General features: G+C 39.4%; 1 non-coding gene across 1 annotated transcript; it reads right to left on the bottom strand.

The window, feature by feature from the left end:
* Positions 1 to 10,780: 10,780 nt before the first annotated feature.
* On the bottom strand, positions 10,781 to 10,914 carry LOC123392026. Its single transcript, XR_006606700.1, has one exon. It is a non-coding gene; the product is annotated as a small nucleolar RNA SNORA33 (small nucleolar RNA).
* Between the last annotated feature and the right edge of the window lie 15,096 nt (positions 10,915 to 26,010).

The raw sequence follows: 26,010 nt of genomic DNA, 5'->3' as shown, positions 1-26,010 counted from the left end.
GTTAAGCGTCTGGCTCTTGATTTCAGCTCAGGTCATGATCTCAGGGTCGTGAGATCAAGCCCCACATCCAGCTCTATGCTGAGTGTGAAGCTTGCTTGAGATTCTCTTTCTCCCTCTCTCTCTGACTCCCCCATCCAACCTCATTCTCACTCATGCCCCCTCTCTCTCAAAAAAAAAATGGGTACAGAGTTTGAGCCTTGAGGTAGAAAATTCTAGAGATCTGTGGTACAGCAATATGAATACACTTAACACTATTGAACTGTACACTTTAAAATGGTTAAGATGGTAAACTTTATGTTATATGCCTTTAACCACAATTGGAAAAAAATGTGCCTATAAGAAATTCCATCTTTCTCTTCAAATTGGAGAAGGTTTTTGTCATAAAAAAAAGTAAAATGAAGCATGAAAAGCGAGTACTAATCTTTCCTAACATTTTAACATACTTTTCTCCATGTTTACAATGACAAAACTTAACTAAATGAAGTTAAGTTTTAAACGGAAAATTAATTAGAACCCAGAAATACAAGTAGTGAAAACTCCTTGATGTTCAGTTTGGTCTTTGCAATAGCTAAGAAAGAAAATGTTCATTTCCCACAGTCCCATCCAGGTTGGAAACCAACTTGGATGAGTGACCTATTATGATAAGAAGAAAAGTCTCTGGTTACACCTCTTACAAAATGTCAATTTTCTTTCAACACAACAAGCATCACTTTTGACAGTCCTGCTCTACAGGAGACAAAAGGCCTTACAAATTTGCTATCACTCAATCAGCCCCATTCTCTGCATTAGAGGTTAGAGGTCCAGAGGTTTTTAAGTTAATGTGAACCTTTTGATGATGTCCAGAGGGCAAACCCAGCTTTACCTGGAGAGAAAAGCTGTGAGAGAATTTATCGTTTTGGAATATTTTGGATAACTGGTTATTGTTCCCTATAGAAGCACAATGGAACAACTGGTATGGTGAGAAATGTCTTGGATTTGACATTAAAAGTCATTAGTTCCAGATCTTCTCACTCATTTTTTGAGCCTGAATGAGGCACATAAAATGTTCGAGTTTTCATTTCCTCATTCTATAAAGTAGGTCATAGCAAGATCCAGCACCACGTTTAGATCCTACACTTCAAAACCTTCACCTGAAGTTGTGTCCTTCCTCACACAGCTAAGAGTCAGAGGAAGCAAGGGAGTCTGGGCTCCTTCACACCTTATGCTTCCCTCTTCTGGACTTCTAGACCATGGTCTCCTAGACAGCTCTCCAGAGTCCTCTATCCCAAATGGGTCCAGCTCTACTCTAGGACTATAGAACATGCTCCCTGGTTTTCCTGAAGGGGCACTGTGATGTTGTTACTGGTCACTCAGGCCTAAGAGGTGACCAAGAGGGGTCTGTTTGCATGGGGTGTGGACAGACCTTAGGCACATGGGTTGGAGTGTCCACATCCAAGTTTTAAGCCCTTATGGTATAGGACTGAGCAGGGAATAAGAAAAGAAAGGGGACAGAACATGAACTAGGAATTTCCATTTGTGTTTTCACTGGGGGCTTAAAAAATGTGATGGGCACTTTTGGCGTGTCTGCCTCTTGTTGCATGGTTCATTACAAAATTAGATACTGAACAGCCATACTTTGTCATATATCTCGGTAGACTCCATTAACAGAGACATAAAGAAGATCATCTTTTAGAAATGGTCACGGTCCATTGGAAAGGTCTATAATTATCCACACAATAGGTAAAATCCCCACCCTCTCCTTGCCTCTAAAGCAGCTCCAATGACAATAGACCCTTAGAATCTGCCACATCATTGGAACAAATGTCAAATAAGATCATGCTGGGTGGCAAAAGAGTTCCACAAGAAGACTCTGCATACAAATAAACCTCACTTTGTGTACATGACAAAGGACATGCTTGTGTTACCCGTTTAGTATGGGGGTGACAACAGAGAAGTCAAAAGCCACCAACTCTGGAGTCATAAAGGCAGGGTGGAACCTCTCTCTCTCTACTATTTTTGTGACTTATGGCTAATAATTTGTCTATACTCAATTCCCTATTTTATAAAATGGAGATAAAACTCTTCCTCCCATACAAAATGGAATTTCTGTGAGGATTATATGAAGTAAAATTTGTACAGTACTTAGCATAGGATTGGATCTATTGTAAACACTAAATGATAGCTATTCATTATTTTAAAAAACTGAGGAGCTCAGTTGAACTTATGTCTCATCTCTTCATATGCATAGCATAAGTAATTTTTATAATGTTGTCTTGCATTTTCCAAGTCCGTGCAAAACAAATCCTTAAGCTAAAGAAACAGCTTCAAGCTTTTTAAAATGCTCCTGCTTGATTAGAAACAACTTCTTTAGAGATTGAGTCTTATCTGTCTTTTTTTTTTCATACCTGATATGTTCCCTGGCATTATACGTTTCCACTGAATGAATAATAAATTCAAGAGAGAGGGGAAAAAAAAAATCTTTTTTTTTTTTTAAGATTTTATTTATTCATTTGACAGACAGAGATCACAAGTAGGCAGAGAGGCAGGCAGAGAGAGAGGAAGGGAAGCAGGCTCCCTGCTGAGCAGAGAACCCGATGGACATGGAATCCCAGGACCCTGAGATCATGACCTGAGCCAAAGGCAGAGGCTTCAACCCAATGAGCCACCCAGGAGCCCCCCAAAAACATTTTCAAAGGTATAGTTAATGTCCAGAACTACCTACATTCAACTGAAAACAAGTGTGGATTGAAGGTTCTCTGATGTCAAATGCAACAAGAGCTTTACCTTCACCTCCCAAATCCTATCCTTGTTAATAAACCACAGCAATCTAAATTCTTTTTTTTTTAAAGATTTTATTTATTTATTTGACAGAGAGAGATCACAAGTAGGCAGAGAGGCAGGCAGAGAGAGAGAGAGAGAGAGAGAGAGAGAGGAGGAAGCAGGCTCCCTGCTGAGCAGAGAGCCCAATGCGGGACTCGATCCCAGGACCCTGGGATCATGACCTGAGCCGAAGGCAGAGGTTTAACCCACTGAGCCACCCAGGCGCCCAGCAATCTAAATTCTTAACTAACAGTTTCTTAGGTGACCCTCCCAACCTGTGAATTCCAATGAGGAAAGTGGCAATAAAACCATTTCTGTGTATTGTCTGGCTTTACATAGTCAACATCCGTGGAGTCAATAAGAATCCTCCAAGAAATAGCATTTAGCTGCATTATCAGTTGTAGATTTATTCAAATTATGACTAGATGACATTATTATCACATTTTCTGGAACATAATATGAAAATAAAAGACACCAAGGTTAACAAAAAGCAAAAACTTCTTTTTGAGCTATTGTTGTTTTTCTCTTCCTACTTCCTATAGGAACATACCCTTGAAAATATATTTAGAACAATGGAAAAATATAATCCAATGTTCAAAATATCTTTGTATGCATAACCTTTTCGTAAAAAACCATTTGAACAATATATATTGGAAATGTCAAGAATCAGATAATATCTTATTACTTTTACACCCAGCTTGGTTTGGTATAAAAATTCCGAGTCTTTTATTTTCTTTGAGGGAAATGTAACTGTCACTCTGTGATCTTTCAGAGTTGATGTTTACACAGAAGAAATCTGATAATAATCTGATTTTAGCTCCTTTTTTTTCTGTTTTTAGAGAGAGAGAAAGAAAAAGCACATGAGTGTTGGGGGGAAGGTGGGGGGAGGGGCAGAGGCAGAGAGAATCTTAAGCAGGTTCCACACTGAGCGCAGAGCTGGACATGGCGCTCAGTCTCACGACCCTGAGATCATGACCTGAGCCAAAACCACAAGTGGGACATTTAACTGACCACCCAGGGGTGGTTGAGCTCTTTTGACAGTTAAGCTGTAATCGGTGGGTTTTTTTTTTTTCTTGTTTAGTTGCTTAGATTTTTCTAGCTTAGATTTTACGCAGTTTAAAATTTTGTCACACTCTGTGCTGGCATTGTTTTTTTTTTGGGGGTGTTAGTTTTCAGTGGGTTAGTCCATGATGTAAACAAATGTGAAGGGACCTTGAATCAGGGCTGGAGGCAAGACGCCGTATGAGTAGGGGGCAAGCTTGGGAGCAGGGGCAAGGCCAGGAGAGATATTCATTGTATCTCATTTTTTATAGAGGCTTGTAGAGAGTGGCGGTGAAGTTCCAAGCTATGCATGCTCTGGGATGATAGGAGGAGAAGCAGGAAAGTGACTGGGAATGGGGACCCACAGCATTCCTCCCCAGGCGAGTCAGCAGGATGGAACGGCGGTGGGGCAGTGAATGTGAGTCTCAGGCCAGTGGGCATTGATGTGTAAGGGATCAAGAGGCCTCTGTGGGGGCTTCTAGGCCTTAGTAGTAGCTGGAGTCTGAAGAGTGCTTGATCATATGCCCTGGAAGGTCTGGGGGGATATAAGAGATATGTGGAAAGCAGGGCAGATTTGTGTTAATACAAAAGTATAAGTTCACGAAAACTAATGCCCCCAAATTTTTAGACTTGGAGCCTCAGAATAATACCAAATCCTACTGACTAGTAAGGAGGAGCTCAGGCCCCAGTGGTGCAGGGTCGGCTGTGGCCGGCCAGCAAACGGGGTGAGCAGAGGCTGATGAAGATTTTGGTGGGAGGAATGCACATTGGGCCAATTTTAAGTGCTGCCTATGTATGGTGTGCTCTGCTGGGTGCTTTATGTGCCTTTCTGTTTAACCTCACCACCTTTTTATGATACGGGATCATCATCCCATTTGAGAGGTAGAAAATGGGCTTTATTGAGGTTAAACACTTGTAAAGAAATGTCACAGTCTGGTGCATGCTTATTTCTTGTCATTTTTTGCTCTTGCTAAGGATATTTTCAGTGTTTGATGATTTTGTTCCATTTCAGTGGAGTTTCTCTGGAGGAGATTCGCGGGTCTTCTTAATTTGCCATCTTCATGGACATCTCTAGTAGACTTCTTTTTTGCAGAGTGTGTAGTGAAGTCATTCTGGCCACCTAGAACAGTGGATCTTGAACTTTAGTGTGCATAAGAAACACCAGGGGAGCATGGGAAAATGGATCCAGGGGTCCACATTTTATACTTTGTTTTTAAAGATAGAGTGCACATGAGTGCCAGGCAGGGTAGGGGGATGGTTAGAGGGAGAAGAAGAGAGAAATTATTTTCTTAAAAATATTTATTTATTTATTTTAGAGAAAGAGAGAGCACGGAACGTGGCGGGGAGGAGGCAGAGAGAGTCCCCAGGCTGACTTCCTGCTGAGTGTGGAGCCAGAGGCCCCTCAGTCTCACAACCTTGAGATCATGACTTGAGCCAAAATCCAGACTTGGAGGCTCAACTGACTGAGCCACCCAGACATCCCCAAGGGTCCACATTTTAAACAAGCACCAGACGTGAATTCAGATGCAAATTGTCTACACATTATGCGTTGAGACAGAATAAAACAATGCAGTATATATCTGGACTAGCATTCATCTGCACATTTAGCTCATGGTCCCTGTTCCTCTAGCATCATTTTACTATAAAATCAAAGAAATAGTAAGTAGAAGAAGCTGCAGGTAGGGGAGGAAGTGGAGGAAGGATAGACAAGCTGGTGAGATGTAGGTCAAGGAAGAGGCACGGATGCTTTTACACAATGCAGCTTTGACTGGCAAATACTGGATTACAAGGTCCAAGCCAAAATGGTCTGGAACCTCTCCAAGCAAAACAGACCAACTTTAACATGAAATATCTGTAAGCAAATTTAATATTTTATATTTTTAAAAATAATTTTGGGGCAGAAGCTAATCATTTTTAGCTTAAGTGAAAGCCTGGTGGTTTATTAGGGATTTCCTTATGTTAAAATAATGAGTAATATTGGGTTCACACCAGAAAAGAATATAGATTTGCTATTAAATATTTATTTACTCTCAAAGTGTTTTATTTGATAAGAGAAGTAAGTGGTAGAGGCTCATACATTTTCCAGTATCAGTTTCTTGTTTTCAGAAACAAACCCCCAAATTTTTTAGGTAGGACACTTTTTACTTAATGCAGCCACCCATACTTGGCTTAATGTAAGAGACGGATTCCTGAAAACTTGCTAGAACATGGACTTCTAGAAATGTAATCATAAGAAAACCTTGCCATTTACAGGAATTCTATAATCAATTTTTCTGTGGGGAAAAAAAAAGTAACCATGCACTAATTGGTCCATCTTGGCAAATCTGGACTTAATTATGTCTCTATATATTAATGCAAGTTTTGGCGGCATTTGGAGTAGTGCGGAATGAACAAGAGCAAGTAAAAAAAAAAAAAAGAGCTTTTGAAAAAAGAATTTGAAAGCAAGGGAAAAGATCATACAGAAAATTTTATTTGACTGAACAACCCTGAAAATAAGCAATCTTGACTCATTAAGCAAACTTAACTTATAAATCGATATTCACAGTAAGAAGAAAACTAATGTAAGTTATGACAGCAAAGTATAAAAATCAGGGCAAGAACCAACTTTATAACATGTTTCTTATGATGGATGATACTGTTATCAGAAGACCAGGACAGTTCCACCAAAAAGAATACAGCTGAGAGTACCGGTTGTCAAATTAATGATGGACTTTATCAAAGAAGGTGGGTTTGGGGCATCTGGCTTCTCTTTCATGGAAACTGGCAAAACATCACTAGTCCTAATCCTACAAATGTAGATGTTTAAAACAGGTTGAGGCAGCCACATTTTACAGGCTGGCATGAAAAGAAAAACAATCACAGGAATGATATAATTACAGGGTAATAAAAACATAAACACCATTATTGCATTAATTTTGTATTTGGGTTTTCTTCCATGGTTGGCTTACCAGCTTAGAAATGCAAGGTTTTGATTACAAAGTCAGATATTTTGCCATTTATCCATCTTAATACACACACACATTGGATTTGATCATTTTGATAGGAGTTTGGTGTAATAGGCCATTGAAAAGAATAGAGGATTTAGAAGGATTTTTACCAAACCTAGAGAGAAAGAAAGAAGTAGCAGCCACTTTTGACCTTTTAGCTACTTACAAATTAGTACATTATCAGGAGTAACTATTCCTTTATCTTGACCTCTGGAGGCCATCAATATGCCTGAAGAGGAACTATGCATCAGTGTTTCTCCAATTTCCATTAAAATAGAGACTTATTGAGAGACTATTGTGTTCTCCTGGCGAGCTACTTAAACCCTCCAAGATTCAGTTTGTTTGCTTGTAAAATGAAGATATAATGGCTATTTCAGAAGGCTGTTTTAAAGAGAGGATGTAATGCCAAGGGGCTTTACACAGAACAAAGCTCAATAAATGATGGCTATCATTTTAATGCTGGAAGAAAAGCCAGAGTCAGAAATCAGAAAGAGGTGCCTCATTTGGATCCTCTTATGCAGCTTCCCATTAACGGGGTTGAGAGCCAGCTCTTCATAGGAAAGTTGGCTCACAGATTCATGACATCAACAACAGTAACAAAATGAGCTCAATCGTTGGATACTGATTGGAAGTATGACTCCTACTGGGGAGGTTTTGTGTGTGTGTGTGTGTGTGTTGTGGTTTTACGTGTTTAAATAGAAGTAGGCATTTTAATAAAAATTAAATCAAATTCTTAAAAGAATTTGTAGATCACACTTTTTGGAACTGAGGGGCACTGGTAAATCTTGGGAGACAGCAGAGTAAGAGCCAAGTACTTCTAATGTCCGGGTATGTCCAGGATGGGGGATGGGCCAACCATTCAAAGCCCCTTATCTACAGGGATATGACAGTCCCAGCCTTCAGCCTCTGGCTTTGCTCTTCTACTTCCAGAAATCCACTTCACTTCATCTCAGGTGGACGAGACTATTTGTTCTTACTGTGGTGGCTAAGATACCACAGATGAATACAGATGAACTTTATTCCTGAAAAAATGATACATTAAAAAAGTAATCACATGTTTAGATCTGTTTGGAACAGGTGGCAGATTAGAACCTCACTTCTGGATATTCTCACTCTATGTAACGTATGAAAGGCTTTGAGGTGTCCTGTTTTACTCAGATTTCCCATACTATTTGCTCACTTGAACTTTTCTTGTCAGTTTCTTTGATACCCTGTGTAGTTACTGTCCTGCATAATAGACTTTGAGAAACACTAATTTAGACTTAACTGTCTTGCTATCCCAGAGGTTTCGTTGTTTTTAGCACAAAGATACTACTAGACCAATAGAGCATTTTAAACAAATACCTTGAAGCTTTACTCACTTGAGTATTTTCCGTACATTCTTACTCTACCCAATCACTTCCCTTAACATAAAGGCTCCAAGGTGCGTAAGGGAATGTACCAGGAGGAATTTCCTTTTCTGGCTTCTGTCTGTTTTCTCCACATTTTATGGTCCATGCATTAAGTTTTAGTACCTCAAATCTCCTTGAGATTAGATCTGAGGGGGGAAAAAGACAACATCTTAGAAACAAGAGAATAGAAAGAGGACTGATATTTTGAAATTTATGTATTTACAAACATGAATTTATCCATCAGACATAAGGAAGCAGGAATCCGGGGTGGCTCAGCTGGTTAAGCCTCTGCTTTCATGGTCCTGGGGTCCTAGGATGGAGCCCCTGCATTTAGCTCCCTGCTCGGCAGGGTGTCTGCTTCTCTCTCTCCCTCTGCCTGCTGCTCCCCCTGCTTGTGCTCTCTGTGTGTGTCAAAGAAGTAAATTAAAATTCTTGGGGAAAAAAAAAAAAGAAGCGTGACTCCTCCACATACACAGCCCCAATCACTAGCATCATACTCAAAGGTAAGCTTGCGTGTGGAACGTATGGAACCTCCACATTCTCACCCTTCAGATTCTGAACTGGTAAAGAATCCATAAATAGCAAGGCTGTCAGAAGATTCACAATTCCACCCTGATAAAATCAAATTTTATAGTAAATGTGAAGAAGGTGTATATTACTGCTGCTCAGAAACCACAAGCTGAACTTAGCCACTGACCTTATAGTAGCCACTTACAGTGGCCAAAGGCTGTGAAACTAACTGCTGAAGACATTCTGTTTCCAGCTCAGCTGCCTTCAGCATGGAATACCGTATTTATTACTGCAGTATAATAATAGTTACATTATTACTGGGCTAGGTAGAGGCAAATTATTCTCATTGGTGGTACAATGCAAAAGACATTCTACAGAAGTTGGTATGTGGGATAAGAACCCCAGCCTACATACCAATTTTCATGTGGTGTCAATTATCTAAAATGGTCTCAGTAGAAAGCTAAAGAATACTAATGCAGGGGAAACATATCCAAAGGCAAACCCAAAGGATAATAAGCACAAGGAGATCAAACAAACCTGACAGGAGATATTATTGTTTGAACTATTGGCAATTTTTCCCCTAGACCTCTGGTTTCCAACCACAGTCTACCTCATCAGAGCAAAGGGCAAAGAAATTCCAGTGGAATTAACTCAAAATATTTCTGAGCATAAGAAGCGCATGAAGCAAATCTCTGATATAAACTCTGTATTAGCTAAACAATATGTTAATATATCTTTTAGTATGTAGTTCAGGTGGTTTCCAAGCTTGTTCACTTAAAGAATAGTGTCCATGATCTATAACCTCACATCCCAGTCTGGTGGCTGAATGAAAAAAACATTCAGTTGTAGAAAGATCAAATGCAAATATAGATAGGACTTTTGTACTTGTATTAAGGAACAGATGTTTTCCTTGGAGCAAACAATCTCACTTCTCAACTTTTGCATTTGTGAGGTGAGAAAGTCATACTAGATATTATTTAAAATTCTTTCCATTTCAATTGGAATGATGTAATAATTCTATTTGCTATTGTTTTTCTCTCATTATTAGAAAAGTAGTTCTTTCCAAACATCACAATACAGACCAGTTGTATTGAAATCTTCTAATGAGCCTTGTAAAAACACAGAATCTTAGTCTTTGCCCCAGAGATTCTGATTTAGCAGGTCTTGGGTAGGATTCAAGGTTGTGCAGTTTTTCAAAGTGACACTCACCGTAACATGTGGCCAGGCTTGAGAATCACTGACCTATACCTACCACAGCCACAGGAGTAAAATCAATATTTCTCATTTGGAGCAAACCTTTAGGATGTTCCCATTGATAATAACAGAAAAACTGTCAATTTGATTTAGACAATAAGGGAAATTTACCATCTCAGGTGAGTGGAAGCTTAGAAGTTGAGCAGACTTTTTTGTTCTCCTTTAGTCTGATTTGGTAGCTCTGTCTGCCTCTGAGATATTTTCAGCCCCAGACTTTCAGCAAGTCTCTTTGTCTCCTGGTTTTTGTTTTGTTTTGTTTTGTTTTTTGCTGGGGTGGAGGGGCAGCAGGGGGAGAGGGGCAAGAACTCTTTTCCCAAGGCTTCCCTGCAGCCTTGCTTTGCATTTTTGTTGATCAGAATTGGATCACATGCTCATTCATAAATCGATTATTAGCAAAGATCATAGCATTTCATAGATCCAATGGTTCTCAATCTTGACTGAACATTGGAATCACTGGGAAACGTTTAAAAATAAGAGTATCTATATCCAAACTCCAGAGTTTCTGACTTAATTGGTCTGGGGTATGGTCAGGGCACTTAGTGTTAAAAATTTTCCAAGGTGATTCTAATGTATAGCAAAAGTTGAAAACCATTGTTTTAGATTAATCATCTGGAGATGAAATACTGCTGGGGAGTCAACTACGATGACCACTAAAATCCTTTAAAATCCCTTAAACAAAAAGAGTTTCTTTTTTTTTTTTTTTAAGTTAACATTTAGAAAACTCTTACCAAGTTGTTAGCACTGGTTTTGGTAAAGCTTTACAAAATTATTACTGAAAATGTTTCCATCATTACAGTTTCCTATAGCCACTTTCAGGGACCTTAAGGACTTCAATGTCTTTAAGGGTCATAACATGGCATTACTATTGCCAGCATTTTCTAAATTTCTGCAGAAACACATTCAGGTAAGCAGACAAAAAGATTTTCTACCTTATACCAGTGTTACAATTGCTAGAAGGCTTAAAGGCTTACCCAAGGTAAAACCAAATAGAAAGTGCCAGACACATGTATATTTGACTCAATCTAATGTGCTTTCTACCATGAGACCCCTACTTGTGTGTCTAGAGTCAGTGTGGAAAGGAAGAGAGTCATGCAGAAAGCATTGTAACTTATCCTTGGTGACTCCAACAATATCTACATCTAAATGACTTCAGTTTGCTATAGTGGTTAAGGGGGGATAAGTAAGCCAAGTAAATAGGTATAACAAAAACGAGTCACATCATAGGATGGCAAAAGGTGGATTAAAAATCACAGAAAATGTTAATTTTTGCCATAATATACCAAGATATCATCATAAGAAGAACATGTTCTTTGATATGTACAGAGAACAAATTCTCCTTCTTTTAGAAAATCTCTTCTATAGGGTCACTTGAGTGGCTCAGTCAGTTTAGTATCTGACTCTTGATCTCAGGTCAGGTCTTGATCTCAGGTCCCTGAGTTCAAGCCCTATGTTGGGCTCCACACTGGGCATGGAGCCTACTTTAAAAAAAAAAAAAATCTCTTCTGTAAAAATCTCCTGGTGAAACTTGACAGGCTCTATAAGGCAGCAAAGACCTCAGTAAGGAGGGAAGAAAACAGTAGATTTTTTACATGGTCTTTAAAATATATACTTTCCCAGGGCCCCTGGGTGGCTCAGTCATTAAGCATCTGCCTTGGGCTCAGGTCATGACCCCAGGGTCCTGGGATGGAACCCAGCATTGGGCTGTCTTCTCTGCAGGAAGCCTGTTCTCCCTCTCCCACTCCCCCTGCCTGTGTTCCCTCTCTCACTGTCTCTCTCTCTGTCAGAAAAATAAAAAAATTCTTTAAAAAAATAAAAATAAAAAATATGCTTTCCCAAAAGTAGTCATAGAGTTTAGGAAACTGGCTTTTAACCAAGAGAAAACCGTCCTGGGCTATTTGTAGACCTGAGATTACCAAGTGGATTTTCCTAACTATACATTTACTTTATGTTTACAAGTTTGAATTTTTCCACTTGCATTTTATAACCACTCATGTTTTCATAAACGTAAATCAAAATGCCTTTCTTGGCCTATTAGATGGTGCAGCCTTTGTTTTGGCCTCATTTTAGACAGTTATAATCAAAATGTTGAAAATTCTCCCTCTCAGGTTTCAAAGAAAAAAAAATAAGATAAAAAGTTGTAATTCCTTAGGCTAGAATGATTTCAGCAAAGGAGCTATGATTAAAGTTTAACAAATCAGGAAGAAAAGAAGAAGGGTAGCTATAAACTCATTCACTTATTAATAAAACCCTTCCATTAAAGTTAGGAGGTATCCCCTTAAAACTTCAATAGAGATCATGTGGGACCTTCAAATTAAATACTATCATGTAACTTATATAAATGTTTGAACTTTTGTCAGCTTAAAGAGTAGATATAGGCTGAATATATGGTTCTGAGAAGGTTAGATAAATTCCTTAATGACTGTCACTCATTAGCAGTCATTACATAGATAGCATTGTTCCCTCCTGAGGAAACCATCCACCTCATATTCATTCGACAAGCTACAAACATCAATGGACCACCAACCCTGAGCTAAGGGCTGTATTGTTGGAGAGATGTTATATAGTAAAGGGACAGAGTCCCCCTTTGTGCAAAATCATAGCAATCTGCTTAATGCCTATAGGAAGTAAGGCACAAGTGATTAAATAGACTCCTTTAACCGAGCACCTATTGTGTGATGGGCAGTGTATTCAGTGCCTTGTACACATTGTTCCTAAGTCTCAAAGTAACTCTGCAAGTCAAGTATTATTCCAACTTTACAGAGGAAACCACCGAAGCTCAGAGACATTGAAGGGTTTATTTGACACGGACCTGGCTGCTTCTGGTTAGGTGAAAACCAGGACTTATCAAATTGTGTCATAAAGAAACACGGTGGGATTTTTTGTTCATGGTATATTTCTGAGATTAAAAAAAAAATAGCATAAAAGATTGTATTTCCTCCAGTATCAGTGACCAAAGCACAGCTCGAATACCTGTCATTCAGCAAATTATTAAATGAGTCATCTTTACTCCTTTTCCCAGGCTAGAATCCAAAAAACCTTCTCAGCATTTTAAAATGAGGAGGGTGTCAGTTTGAGATTAAACTCTGCCCACATCAGTTAACTGCATGTACGTTCAGCGTCTGCTGACTCTCTAGTTGATTATAATCAGAATCTTCCAGTCACTACATAAGGGGCAAATACCTTTGTTATATAGTCATAAAGCTTTGTTCGTCTAACATCTTTATAGCAGTTGCATGGACAAGTGACCTAATGTGCCCTCAGGACTTTTCTTACAAGATTAGTGTTGGTTAAATGAGAAAATATGTTTAAAGCACTTAGCATTATGCTTGAAACATAATAAATCTGTGCCGTATAGCAGCCATTATAGCTGAGAACCAGTCAGGACATCTCTCACTTCTACTCCTTTCCTCCAGCCCCACTACCACATACACAGAGACGTTTAAGACTCAGAGTTCCATTTTAGGGCTGAACCACTCAGTATGTTCAGTGGGGTATAGGTTGAAAGAATGAAGAGATTACCCCTATAGTTTGGGTCCATCAAGATAGAAAAATCTTTCAATAACCAGATAATAAATCACCAGTGCTCCTATTATAGACACAGCATTCACTATACTCTCCAATTACCAGTAAATCATCCTTTTGCTTAAGAAGAGTAGTTGAGGGGCGCCTGGGTGGCTCAGTGGGTTAAGCCTCTGCCTTCAGCTCAGATCATGATCTCAAGGCCTTGGGATGGAGCCCCACATCAGGCTACCTGCTCATTGGGGAGCCTGCTTCCCTTTCTCTCTCTCTGCCTCTCTGCCTACTTGTGATCTCTGTCAAATAGGTAAATAAAATCTTAAAAAAAAAAGAAAAGAAAAGAAAAGAAAAAAGAAGAGTAGTTGAACCTTAGCTTTATTTCGGGATGAGGAATCTAAAACACACAGAGGCTGTATGATTTACTCAAGGACTCACAGGCAGAAAAGGCTGGAATTGAATTCATACCTCCTGATTGTAGGTCATGGGCTAATCTTCCTAAAACACGGATCTGAGATGATCAGTCACTTGCTTGCATTTTTCTTGGTTTGGTATTACTTGTTGAATGCAATTCAACAATTGAATTACAATGCAGTCCCAAGCTCACTTTCCAGGCTGTCTACCACCACACTGTCAAGCAACCGGAACCCAGCCAAACCCTGTTGCCATTCTCTCGGTTAAGCCCCACATTGTGATGCTCCGATGCCTTTGCCCATTCAGCTCTCTCTCCACTTGAGGTATACTCGAATCTCCCTTACCTATCCAACTCATACTTGTTTTCCAAATGTAGCTCAAATGTGACCTTCTACCTGAAAACTTACTGGGAATACCTACCTGGAAGTGATCTAAATCAAGTGATCCAAATTCCCATATCCAACTTCTCTATAGTGCTCTTTCTGTGTTAAGTCTGGTTTTAGATACTTAAGTTGCCATGTGCTTCTCTACTCATTTAATTGTAAGCTCCTTATGGTTAGAGACTGTGTTTAAATCATCTCTGCATTCCCATAACCTGAAATAGTTCTATACATTATAGATGATGTTAAAAAATGTGTTTTGAGTGAATGAAAGACTGAATGAATGCAGAGTCAGATTTCCATTTGCTTATCTAAGTTACTGATAAAAGCATAAGTCACGAAGGATGATTTGCTTATGTAAAGAGACATGTTCGCCACTGAGCAGTGGAAGAACATTGTGCTATTTGTGTTCTGTCAAGAAAGATTTGAGAGCAGGAAGCTTTTTAGGGGTTCTCTTGGGAAAAACAGCTATGAAAAATGAAGGAGACAGGATTGGTTAGAAGGGGGAGTCGGAAGTATAGAGACTCACCATATACCTTTTCACCCAGCTTCCCTGTAATTAACATTTATGGTACATTTGTTACAATTAATAAACTAACGCTAAAACATTATTATTATTACCTAAAGTCCATTGTTAATTCACATATCCATAGTTTTTACTAAGTGTCTTTTCTGTCTTTTCTAGTTTTCTGCAATAGCCACATTACAACTCATGCCTTCTTAAAATTAGTTAGGAAGTATTTTTTTCTTTGTTTCCTGAAAGAATTTCCATGAAATTGGTATATTACTTATACTTTCAATATTTGGAAAAGTCAAAGTGCGAAGTGACTTGGGCCTGGAATTCTCTCCTGGAGAAGATTTTAAGTTATATATTTGGTTTCTTTAGTAGATACTAGACTCTTCAGATTTTCTGGTTCTTCTTGTGAAAGGTGTTTTGTTTTGTTTTGTTTCTATTTTTGTTTTTTTAAATTTATCTTTATGTTATTATTTTAAAAAGATTTTATTTATTTATTTGATGGAGAGAGAGACAGCGAGAGAGGGAACACAAGCAGGGGGAGTGGGAGAGGGAGAACCAGGCTTCCTGCTAAGCAGAGAGACCGATGTGGGGCTCGATCCCAGACCCTGGAATCATGACCTGAGTTGAAGGCAGATGCTTAATGACTGAGCAACCAGACGCCCCATGTTTTTTTTTTTTTTTTAATTAAATTTATTTTCAGCATAACAGTATTCATTATTTTTTCACCACACCCAGTGCTCCATGCAATCCGTGCTCTCTATAATACCCACCACCTGGTATCCCAACCTCCCACCCCCTGCCACTTCAAACCCCTCAGATTGTTTTTCAGAGTCCATAGTCTCTCATGATTCACCTCCCCTTCCAATTTCCCCCAACTCCCTTCTCCTCTCCCAACTCCCCATGTCCTCCATGCTATTTATTATGCTCCACAAATAAGTGAAACCATATGATAATTGACTCTCTCTGCTTGACTTATTTCACTCAGCATAATCTCTTCCAGTCCTGTCCATGTTGCTACAAAAGTTGGGTATTCATCCTTTCTGATGGAGGCATAATACTCCATAGTGTATATGGACCACATCTTCCTTATCCATTCGTCCGTTGAAGGGTATGTTGGTTCTTTCCACAGTTTGGCGACCGTGGCCATTGCTGCTATAAACATTGGGGTACAGATGGCCCTTCTTTTCACTACATCTGTATCTTTGGGGTAAATACCCAGGAGTGCAATTGCAGGGTCATAGGGAAGTTCTATTTTTAATTTCTTGAGGAATCTCCACACTGTTCTCCAAAGAGGCTGCACCAACCCACATTCCCACCAACAGTGTAAGAGGGTGCCCCTTTCTCCACATCCCCTCCAACACATGTTGTTTCCTGTCTTGTTGATTTTGGCCATTCTAACTGGTGTAAGGTGATATCTCAATGTGGTTTTAATTTGAATCTCCCTGATGGCTAGTGATGATGAATATTTTTTCATGTGTCTGGTAGCCATTTGTATGTCTTCATTGGAGAAGTCTCTGTTCATATCGTCTGCCCATATTTTTATATGATTGCCTGTTTTGTGTGTGTTGAGTTTGAGGAGTTCATTATAGATCCTGGATATCAACCTTTTATCTGTACTGTCATTTGCAAATATCACCTCCCATTCCGTGGGTTGCCTCTTTGTTTTTTTGACTGTTTCCTTTGCTGTGCAGAAGCTTTCGATTTTGATTAAGTCCCAAAAGTTTATTTTCGCTTTTGTTTCCTTTGCCTTTGGAGACATATCTTGAAAGAAGTTGCTGTGGCTGATATCGAAAAGATTACTGCCTATGTTCTCCTCTAGGATTCTGATGGATTCCTGTCTCACATTGAGGTCTTTTATCCATTTAGAGTTTATCTTTGTGTACGGTGTAAGAGAATGGTCGAGTTTCATTCTTCTACATATAGCTGTCCAGTTTTCCCAGCACCATTTATTGAAGAGACTGTCTTTTTTCCACTGTATATTTTTTCCTGTTTTGTCGAAGATTAATTGACCATACAGTTGAGGGTCCATATCTGGGCTCTCCACTCTGTTCCACCGGTCTATGTGTCTGTTTTTATGACAGTACCATGCTGTCTTGGTGACCACAGCTTTGTAATAAAGCTTGAAATCAGGTAATGTGATGCCCCCAGTTTTATTTTTGTTTTTCAACATTTCCTTAGCGATTCGGGGTCTCTTCTGATTCCATACAAATTTCTGGATTATTTGCTCCAGCTCTTTGAAGAATACTGGTGGAATTTTGATCGGAATGGCATTAAAAGTATAGATTGCTCTAGGCAGTATAGACATTTTAACAATGTTTATTCTTCCGATCCAAGAGCATGGAATGGTCTTCCATCTTTTTGTGTCTTCTTCAATTTCCTTCATGAGTGTTCTGTAGTTCCTCAAGTACAGATCCTTTACCTCTTTGGTTAGGTTTATTCCCAGGTATCTTATGGTTCTTGGTGCTATAGTAAATGGAATCGATTATCTAATTTCCCTTTCTGTATTTTCATTGTTAGTGTATAAGAAAGCCACTGATTTCTGCACATTGACTTTGTATGCTGCCACATTGCTGAATTGCTGTATGAGTTCTAGTAGTTTGTGGGTGGAGTCTTTTGGGTTTTCTATATAAAGAGTCATGTCATCTGCGAAGAGAGAGATTTTGACTTCTTCATTGCCAATTTGGATACCTTTTATTTCTCTTTGTTGTCTGATTGTTGTTGCTAGGACTTCTAATACTATGTTGAACAAGAGTGGTGAAAGTGGGCATCCTTGTCTTGTTCCTGATCTCAACGGGAAGGCTGCAGGCTTTTTCCCATTGAGGATGATATTTGCTGTATGTCTTTCATAGATAGATTTGATGAAGTTCACGCTTAAGAATGCTTGAATCAACCAGGAGATCAAAGAAGAACTGAAACAATTCATGGAAACCAATGAGAATGAAAACACTTTGGTCCAAAACCTATGGGATACAGCAATGGCAGTCCTAAGGGGGAAATACATAGCCATCCAAGCCTCCCTCAAAAAAATGGAAAAATCCAGAACACAGCAGCTTTCTCTACACCTTAAAGAACTGGAGAATCAACAACAAATCAAACCAACTCCACACATAAGAAGGGAAATCATCAAGATTAGAGCTGAGATCAATGAGGTAGAAACCAAAGATACAGTAGAACATATCAATGAAACTAGAAGTTGGTTTTTTGAAAGAATCAATAAGATCGATAAGCCACTGGCCACACTAATCCAAAAGAAAAGAGAGAAAGCCCAAGTTCATAAAATTATGAACGAAAAGGGAGAGATCACAACTAACACCAAGGAAGTAGAAACAATCATCAGAAGTTATTTTCAACAGTTATATGCCAATAAGCTTACCAACTTTGATGAAATGGATGCATTCCTGGAAAACTATAAACTCCCAAAATTGAACCAGGAAGAAATCGACAACCTGAATAGACCGATATCTAGTAACAAGATTGAAGTAGTGATCAAAAACCTCCCAAAAAACAAGAGCCCAGGACCTGACAGGTTCCCTGGGGAATTCTACCAAACTTTCAAAGAAGAAATAACACCTATTCTTCTGAAGCTGTTTCAAAAAATTGAAGCAGAAGGAAAATTTCCAGACTCTTTCTATGAAGCCAGCATTACCCTGATCCCCAAACCAGGCAAAGACCCTACCAAAAAGGAGAATTTCAGAGCAATATCACTGATGAATATGGATGCTAAGATTCTCAACAAGATCCTAGCAAACAGGATCCAACAGCACATTAAAACGATTATCCACCATGACCAGGTGGAATTCATCCCTGGGCTACAAGGATGGTTCAACATTCGCAAGTCAATCAATGTGATACAACAAATTAATATGAGAAGAGAGAAGAACCACGTGGTCCTCTCAATTGATGCAGAAAAAGCATTTGACAAAATCCAGCATCTGTTCCTGATTAAAACGCTTCAAAGTATAGGGATAGAGGGAACATTCCTGAACTTCATCAAATCTATCTATGAAAGACCCACAGCAAATATCATCCTCAATGGGAAAAAGCTCGTTTTGTTTTAATAAAGATTTTATTTATTTGAGAGACAGCAAGCCAGAGAGCACAGGAGCACAGGGGAGGAGCAGAGGGAGAAGCAGACTCCCCTCTGAGCAGAGAGCCTAGTGCAGACTTAGGGCCTCAATCCCAGGACTCTGAGATCACAACCTGAGCAGACGCTTACCTGACTGAGCCACCCAAGCGCCCCAAGAGAGTTTTTTTTTTTTAACTGAGGTATAGTTGACACACAACGTTACATTAGTTTCAAGTGTACAACATAGTGATTTAACAATTCTATATATTACACAGTGCTCACCAGTGTATACACCAATTGCACCACACAAAGTTATAACACTATAATTGGCTATAATCTCTATGATGTCCTTTTCATCCTTGTGATTTATTTCATAACTGGAAGTCTGTACCTCTTAATCCCTTTCACCTTTCTTGCCCATGTGTGTTAGAGTTTTGATAAGATACGTCTCTCAAATTCCAAGTTACCCATTGTCTGACACCATTTGGGGTCCTTCAGTTCAGTTCCATTCTGCCATGAACTACACAGAGTGAGCACAGTCCTCACGAGTTAAGGGCTCGGTTCCGTGAGACTGCCCCACTTCAAGCCTTAAGTCTTGAGTGTCCTCGATTCCCCTGCATGTCTGCTTGCCTAGCGACAAATTTCAGAGCTTCCCATAATAGCCTTAGCTTTGATAGTTTGCTAGAATGACTCACAGAATTCATGAAAGCACTATAGTTACACTTACTCTTTTATTATAAAGGATATGAATGAAGAGCCACTCATAAAGCCACACGGGGCAAGATTGGAAGGGTCCCGATTGCAGGAGCTTCTGTCCTCATGGAGTCAAGATGCGATCACCCTTCAAGCACATCTGTGTATTCATCACCCAGGAAGCTCCGTGGAGCCTTGTGCTGGGAGTCTTTAATTAAGGTTTCATTACGCAGTCAAGATGGGTGAAATCAGTGGCCTTGCAATGGACCTCTATACAGCCCTTTTCCTGTCCCTGGAGCTCAGTGCCTGGGGCTGACAGTTCTTCCTAATCAGGCACTTGGTTTTTCTGATATAGCCAGCTCCTCCCTTGATACTATCTAAGGGCTCACTGTGAGTCATCTCACTAGCAGGAACTTGGGAATAGTTAAAAATGAGTCATTATGAAAATCAGAAGACACTCCTACCCAGAGATTCCAAGGGTTTTTGACTATCTATGCCATAAATCAGGAACCAAAAGGAGATCGGATACATCCTTTAGTATATTATACAAGTCGATGGGGATTTTCTAGTTATCTTTTCTTAACATTTTTCCTAGCTTATTTCCAGTGTTTAGAGAACATACTGTAAATGATTTCAATTATCTAAAATTTGTTGAGAAATACCTTGACTCAGAATATGATTTATTTTGATTGCTAGTCCATATGCACATGAAAAGAATGTTTTCTTCACAGTTGTTGGGTTTGCTCAGTAAATGTCAGTAAGGTCAAGTTTGTTAACAATTGTTGGTTAATTTACTGATCTTTGTGTGGAAATTTACAGTAGCTACTGGAAAAGACATTGATTCTCACTGATTGTGGAATTGTCTATTTCTCTTTCTAGTTCTCAGAATTTTTGCTCTATACATATAGTGAAGCTATATTATTGGGACATACAACTTTAGAATTCTAGCATTTCCTTGGCAGATTGACTCTTTCATCATAATGAAATGTTCTTTCTAGTAGTCTTTCTTGCCTGAAAGACTACTTTGCTTGATGTTAATATAGTACAAGACCCTTTTTGGGTAGTTTTTAAAGTTTAAATTCAATTAATTAACATATAATGTATTATTGGTTTCAGAGGTAGAGGTCAGTGATTCATCAGTCTTATATAATACCCAATGCTCATTATATCACATGCTCTCCTTAATGTCCATCACCCAGTTACTCCATCTCCCACCATGCTCCCCTCCAGCAACCCTCAGTTTGTTTCCTATGATTAAGACTCTCTTATGGTTTGTGTCCCTCTCTGATTTTGTTTTGTTTTATTTTTTCCTCTCTTCCCCTATGATCCTCTGTTTTGTTCCTTAATTCCTCATATAAGTGAGATCATATGATAATTGTGTTTCTCTAATTGACTTATGTCCCTTAGCATAATAACCTCTGGTTCCATCCACATAGTTGCAAATGACAAGATTTCATTTTCTTGATGGCTGAGTAGTATTCCATTGTATGTGTATACACCTCATCTTCTTTATCCACTCAGCTGTTGATGGACATCTGGGCTCTTTCCATACTTTGGCTGTTGTGGACATTGCTACTGTAAACATTCTGGTGCACGTGCCCCTTCGAATCACTACATTTGTATATTTAGGGTAGATACCCCAGTGGTGCGATTGCTAGGTTGTAGGGTTCTATTTTCAACTTTTTGAGGAACCTCCATACTATTTTCCAGAGTGGCTGCAGCAGCTTGCATTTCCACCAACAGTGTAGGAGGGGTCTCCTTTCTCTGCATCTTAACGAACATCTCTCCTTTCCTGACCTGTTAATTTTAGCCATTGAGCAGTATCTCACTTTAAATTTAAGCCCTTTAGTGGTATCTCACTGTGGTTTTGATTTGTATTTCCCTGATGCCGAGTGATGTGCAGCACTTTTTTATGTGTCTGTTGGCCATTTGGATGTCTTCTTTGCAGAAATGTCTGTTCAAGTCTTCTGCCCATTTCTTGACTGGATTTTTTTGTTTTTTGAGTGTTGAGTTTGGTAAGTTCTTTACAGATTTTGGATACTAGCCCTTTATCTGATATGTCATTTTCAAATAAGATTTTTTTTCCTTCTTTTTATCAGCTTTATTGAGGAAGATGCCACCACCATCATAATGCAGAACAATTCAATTACCCTAAAAAGTTTCCTGGTGCCCATTTTCAGTTCTCCCTCATTCCCTCAATACCAACCCCCTAGCAACAACTGATGTGTTTCTGTCACTATAGTCACTATAGTTTTCCTCTTTCTGTTTCATCTAAGTGAAATAATATGGCACACCGGCTTACTGTCTCCTTTTGTCTCTTTAAGCATGATCTGTTTGTGATTCACCGATATTGTTGTGGTTATTGTGAAGTGTATCCCACTGTATTAATATGACTCCAATTGTCCCAGATTTGACAGGAAGCTCTTTCAAACTGGTTCTGTGTCATTCTGACATGTCCCCATCATTCGCTGATCACTTTTTCACTTTCTGGCAGAAGATGTTCCAGGGCTCATCTTGTATCCAGCTCGAGATGTTAACCTGCAACTTAATCTTAATTTTTAACACTATTTTTGCCTTAGAGAGTTTTTTTTTTTTTAAACTATGCACATTATATGCATTCAGGACTAAATACATTGAGAGTCAAAGATGGCTTTGAAATCTCAGAGGAGTTTTCTTTTTTTTTTTTCCTACTCTACCTAGAGCTTAGACTACAACATCTTCCTTTGTTATTTGCCTCTCTGTGGAGATTTTCATTTAGTTAAGCCCTGTATTCCAAGTAACCAGTGATGTACTGATAACTGGTCAGCAAATGACTATCTGGAAGAAAGGGAGAGATCCTAATTTACAGCCTAAGTGGATTTCTAAGCATGTAGCAGTTTCACTGTTCATTCTCCATCACAAACTGGTGCGTTCTGCTTTGTTCTTAGGCTCAGATCATTCTTCTTCCATTCTTTTCCATCAATTTAAAAGTGTGTATGTGGGATGCCTGGGTGGCTCAGTCATTAAGCATCTGCCTTCTGCTCAGGTCCTGATCCCAGGGTCCTAGAATCGAGCCCCACATCGGGCTCCCTGCTCAGTAGGAAACCTACTTCTCCCTCTCCCACTCCCCCTGCTTGTGTTCCCTCTCTCTCTGTGTCTCTCTCTGTCAAATAAATAAATAAAATCTTTAAAAAAACCCAAAAGTTTGTATGTGTGTGTATATCGTGTATGTATACATTTATCTCATGCCCCACAGCACTAGATGTTTTGTACCTGGAGAATTTCAGAGTTTTTTGTCTGTCATATTACTAGAAATGGATACCTCTTATAGATTTCTCATAAGATGTTAATTCACCAACATCCTAATCACATGTCTTGAGCAATAATTTTAATAGACTATTTACCAATTGAACACATCATAATACCTGTCAAACATGCTTTGTTTTTTGTATATTAAGAACTGTTTATTTAAAAAAAAAAAAGAACTGTTTATTTAGATAACGGAAAATATTTGCCTCTAATATCATACTAAGAACAAAAGTGCTTCAAAATATCAACTGTTATTATCCATGAATGAATTTATTATCATGTAATAAGATCTACATATTGTCTGAAAGAATGTTTTTCAGACTTCCTGCAAAAGACAAAGAGGACGGAATGAGGGTCTATTCCAGCTTCCAACTTATATTAGATTTATACTACTGGATTTTAGTATAAGGTTTTGTTTGAAGACCAGTTCCATGGCTACTAAAAGTTTGCAAAGCCTTTTTCATTTCATTTGCCAACTCTAGAGGCAGAGAGATAAAGCCCCTAAGAGAAATTAGGGCATATTGTAAAGAAATTGAGTTCCTGAAGTGGGTCTGTGTTTAGGCCGCATGCCTCCACTCGCACAAACCCCATCCTACCAGAAAGTATCACGACAGCAAGAGATGGAGAATATTGTAGCTCATGTGAAGAAAAATATTCCTGGATCCTTAGAACGCTTGAAACTTTTGTATGGCTCTTGCAGACAATTTGCTGCCCTACAAATCTTTTAAAAGTCAGATGAGAAGCGTTTCGAACATCTCATTTCCGTGTTGACCTTCTTTGGAGTCTCTATCAAGCGGAGAAATCATCAAAGGGATGATAACATGAAAGGAATCCCTTAGCAGGAGAGAAAGGGAGGAAAGAGAAATCCACACATAACCTCGCCTGCTCCTAGAAAGGGAAGACCTGACTAAGCTCTTTTCAAAGGCATACATAGCTGTTTCTCTCTGAAGAACTTAAGAAGGTTTTTTAAAAAAATTTTTTTGCTTGTTTTCCAAAATTTCAGCATTTGATGATTTAAATGCAGTCAAGTGCACAATTTAAAAATAGGACTTGGAGGTAGTGGGTTAAATGACAGTCTGGCCATCTTGTCTCCCTCAGGACATCGGGGGGCCCACTACAGTCTTGGCATAATTGGGACACGATTTAAAACCTCATAAGGTTATGGGGCACCTGGGTGGCTCAGTTGGTTAAGCGCCCGACTCTTGGTTTCCACTCAGGGCATGATCTCGGGGTTGTGAGATTGAGCCTCCCCCACCCCCTTTGCCCCCAGGCTCTGTGTGGAGTCTGTCTGAGATTTTTTCCCCCTTCCCTCTCCCTCCCCCTCTGCTTCTCCTCCCCACTCTTGAGCATGTATTTTCTCTCTCTGAAATAAATAAACAAAATCTTTAAAACCTCATGAGCTTCTGTCACTGCTCAACCTCTCTGCACTCTGTCATACTGTTACGAACCCACCCAGGATTTTACAGGGCTGTTTTTCTTTCAAAGGTTTGGTACAGTCAACATGCTGCTTATATCAGAACTTAAGTTCCTTCAGTTATTCGGTCCTCTCTAGCTCAACAGTGCGAGGAAAATTACACAGCAGAGGTCAAACCCACTTGGAGAAAGAGAACTAAATGTGTATGTATGTGAGTTTGTAATAACCAGCTTTGATGAATTTATGCTTGCTAAGAAGCCGGGGGGTGGGCAGTGGAAAACTACCATCATCTGAAAAGTGGAAAGTGGTTTTCTTCCCCTTGCAGTGCTGCTGCCAGTCAATCAATCGCTAACCTCCCCAACACCTCTAAGCGCCCAGACCAGACACCTGGGCAGCATCATTGCCTTCGCTGTCTCCTCTTCCTCCAGCATGTGTGTTAGTCAGGACTCTCCCGAGAAACAAAACCAACTGGAGAAACAGATACATATGAGAATGAAGCCATTGGTCTAGTATAACTCTGCCGGCATAACTCTTCTTTGCTCGAAAGAAACAACTGGAGAAGGATGCAATTTTATTTATCAAATGAGTCACTGTTCATTAAAAAAGTAAAGACATTGAAAAATAGCCTCCCTTGCAAGTGTGTCTCTATATAACTCCCCAGGCTCACTGTTCGAGGTTATTCGGTGCTATTTTAAAATGCACAGGAGAATTGGAATAGAATCCACTTGACCTTAGAAATCCAGGTGTCACCTTGGTTTTGTCTCTCACACCTTTGCATTTCCCAGATTTCCTTTTTGGATCTCTTAGGTCAAAGGAAGGTTAAATGAATTAATTAAATATAAGACCATTAGAAGCCCTTGGAGCATGTCTGGCACATGGTAGGTACACAATATTAAGGCTTCTCCTACCTTACCTTTTTAAAACTACTGGAATAATTCCATTAGGTAACTAGTAGCAAGATCCTCTCTTTTTAGACAAGAAGACCAAGGCTCAGGAAGAGCAAGTGAGTTCCCACTAGCACGCGGGTGGTAAATGAAAGAGGCAGTGATCAAACCCAGGTAGCCTGACCCCGAAGTCCACACTCACCAACATCAGGTTCTACCTCCCTGGGCTCAGTAACCTTTGATGTAAGAGGCAGAAGGCACTTAGCCTACTCAGAGGCTCTAAGTAGCTGTTGTATGGACTTTGATTAATACAAATAGATGAAATTGTTACTTGAACAATGCAACTTGTTGGCTGGGTGTGCTTGTCTAAAGCATGACTTTATTGTATGCTATCTTTGTGTCTGTGTCTATGTTCTCTCTTGCTGGTATAAAGGTCAGGAAACTCAACCTGACTTCCACTGCTAGTAATACCAATAAGGTCCTTCAGATTAACCCTTTCATACCATGGAATAGCAAACAGCAAGAAAATGAACAAACTCAAGCATTCACAGCAGTATTGATGAATTGCTCCAACACAGACTAAGTAGCAGGAGCCAGGCACAAAGTAATACACACCGTCTGGTTCTGTTGATTTAAAAACAAAACTAAACTAGTGTGTTTAGGGATGCATGTTTTGATGGCAAACAGGGAAGTAAAGCAAGAGCATGAGTACCAAAAATTCATAGCTGTGAGTCTCTTCAGGGAAGAGAAAGGATGTTGTTGTTGGAAATGGGCAGGGGGGCTTCTGGAGGCGATTTTCTATTTCTTGATCTGGGTGGCCATTACACAGCTGTTTGTTTTATAACAGTTTACAAAGCTG

This window comes from Mustela putorius, unplaced genomic scaffold (genome assembly GCF_011764305.1).
Source record: "Mustela putorius furo isolate JIRA1106 unplaced genomic scaffold, ASM1176430v1.1 tig00000421_pilon_pilon_pilon, whole genome shotgun sequence".
In the NCBI taxonomy this organism is placed as follows: domain Eukaryota; kingdom Metazoa; phylum Chordata; class Mammalia; order Carnivora; family Mustelidae; genus Mustela; species Mustela putorius.
Note: the sequence above shows the minus strand (reverse complement) of the source record. Positions and strands in the feature narration are given on the sequence as shown.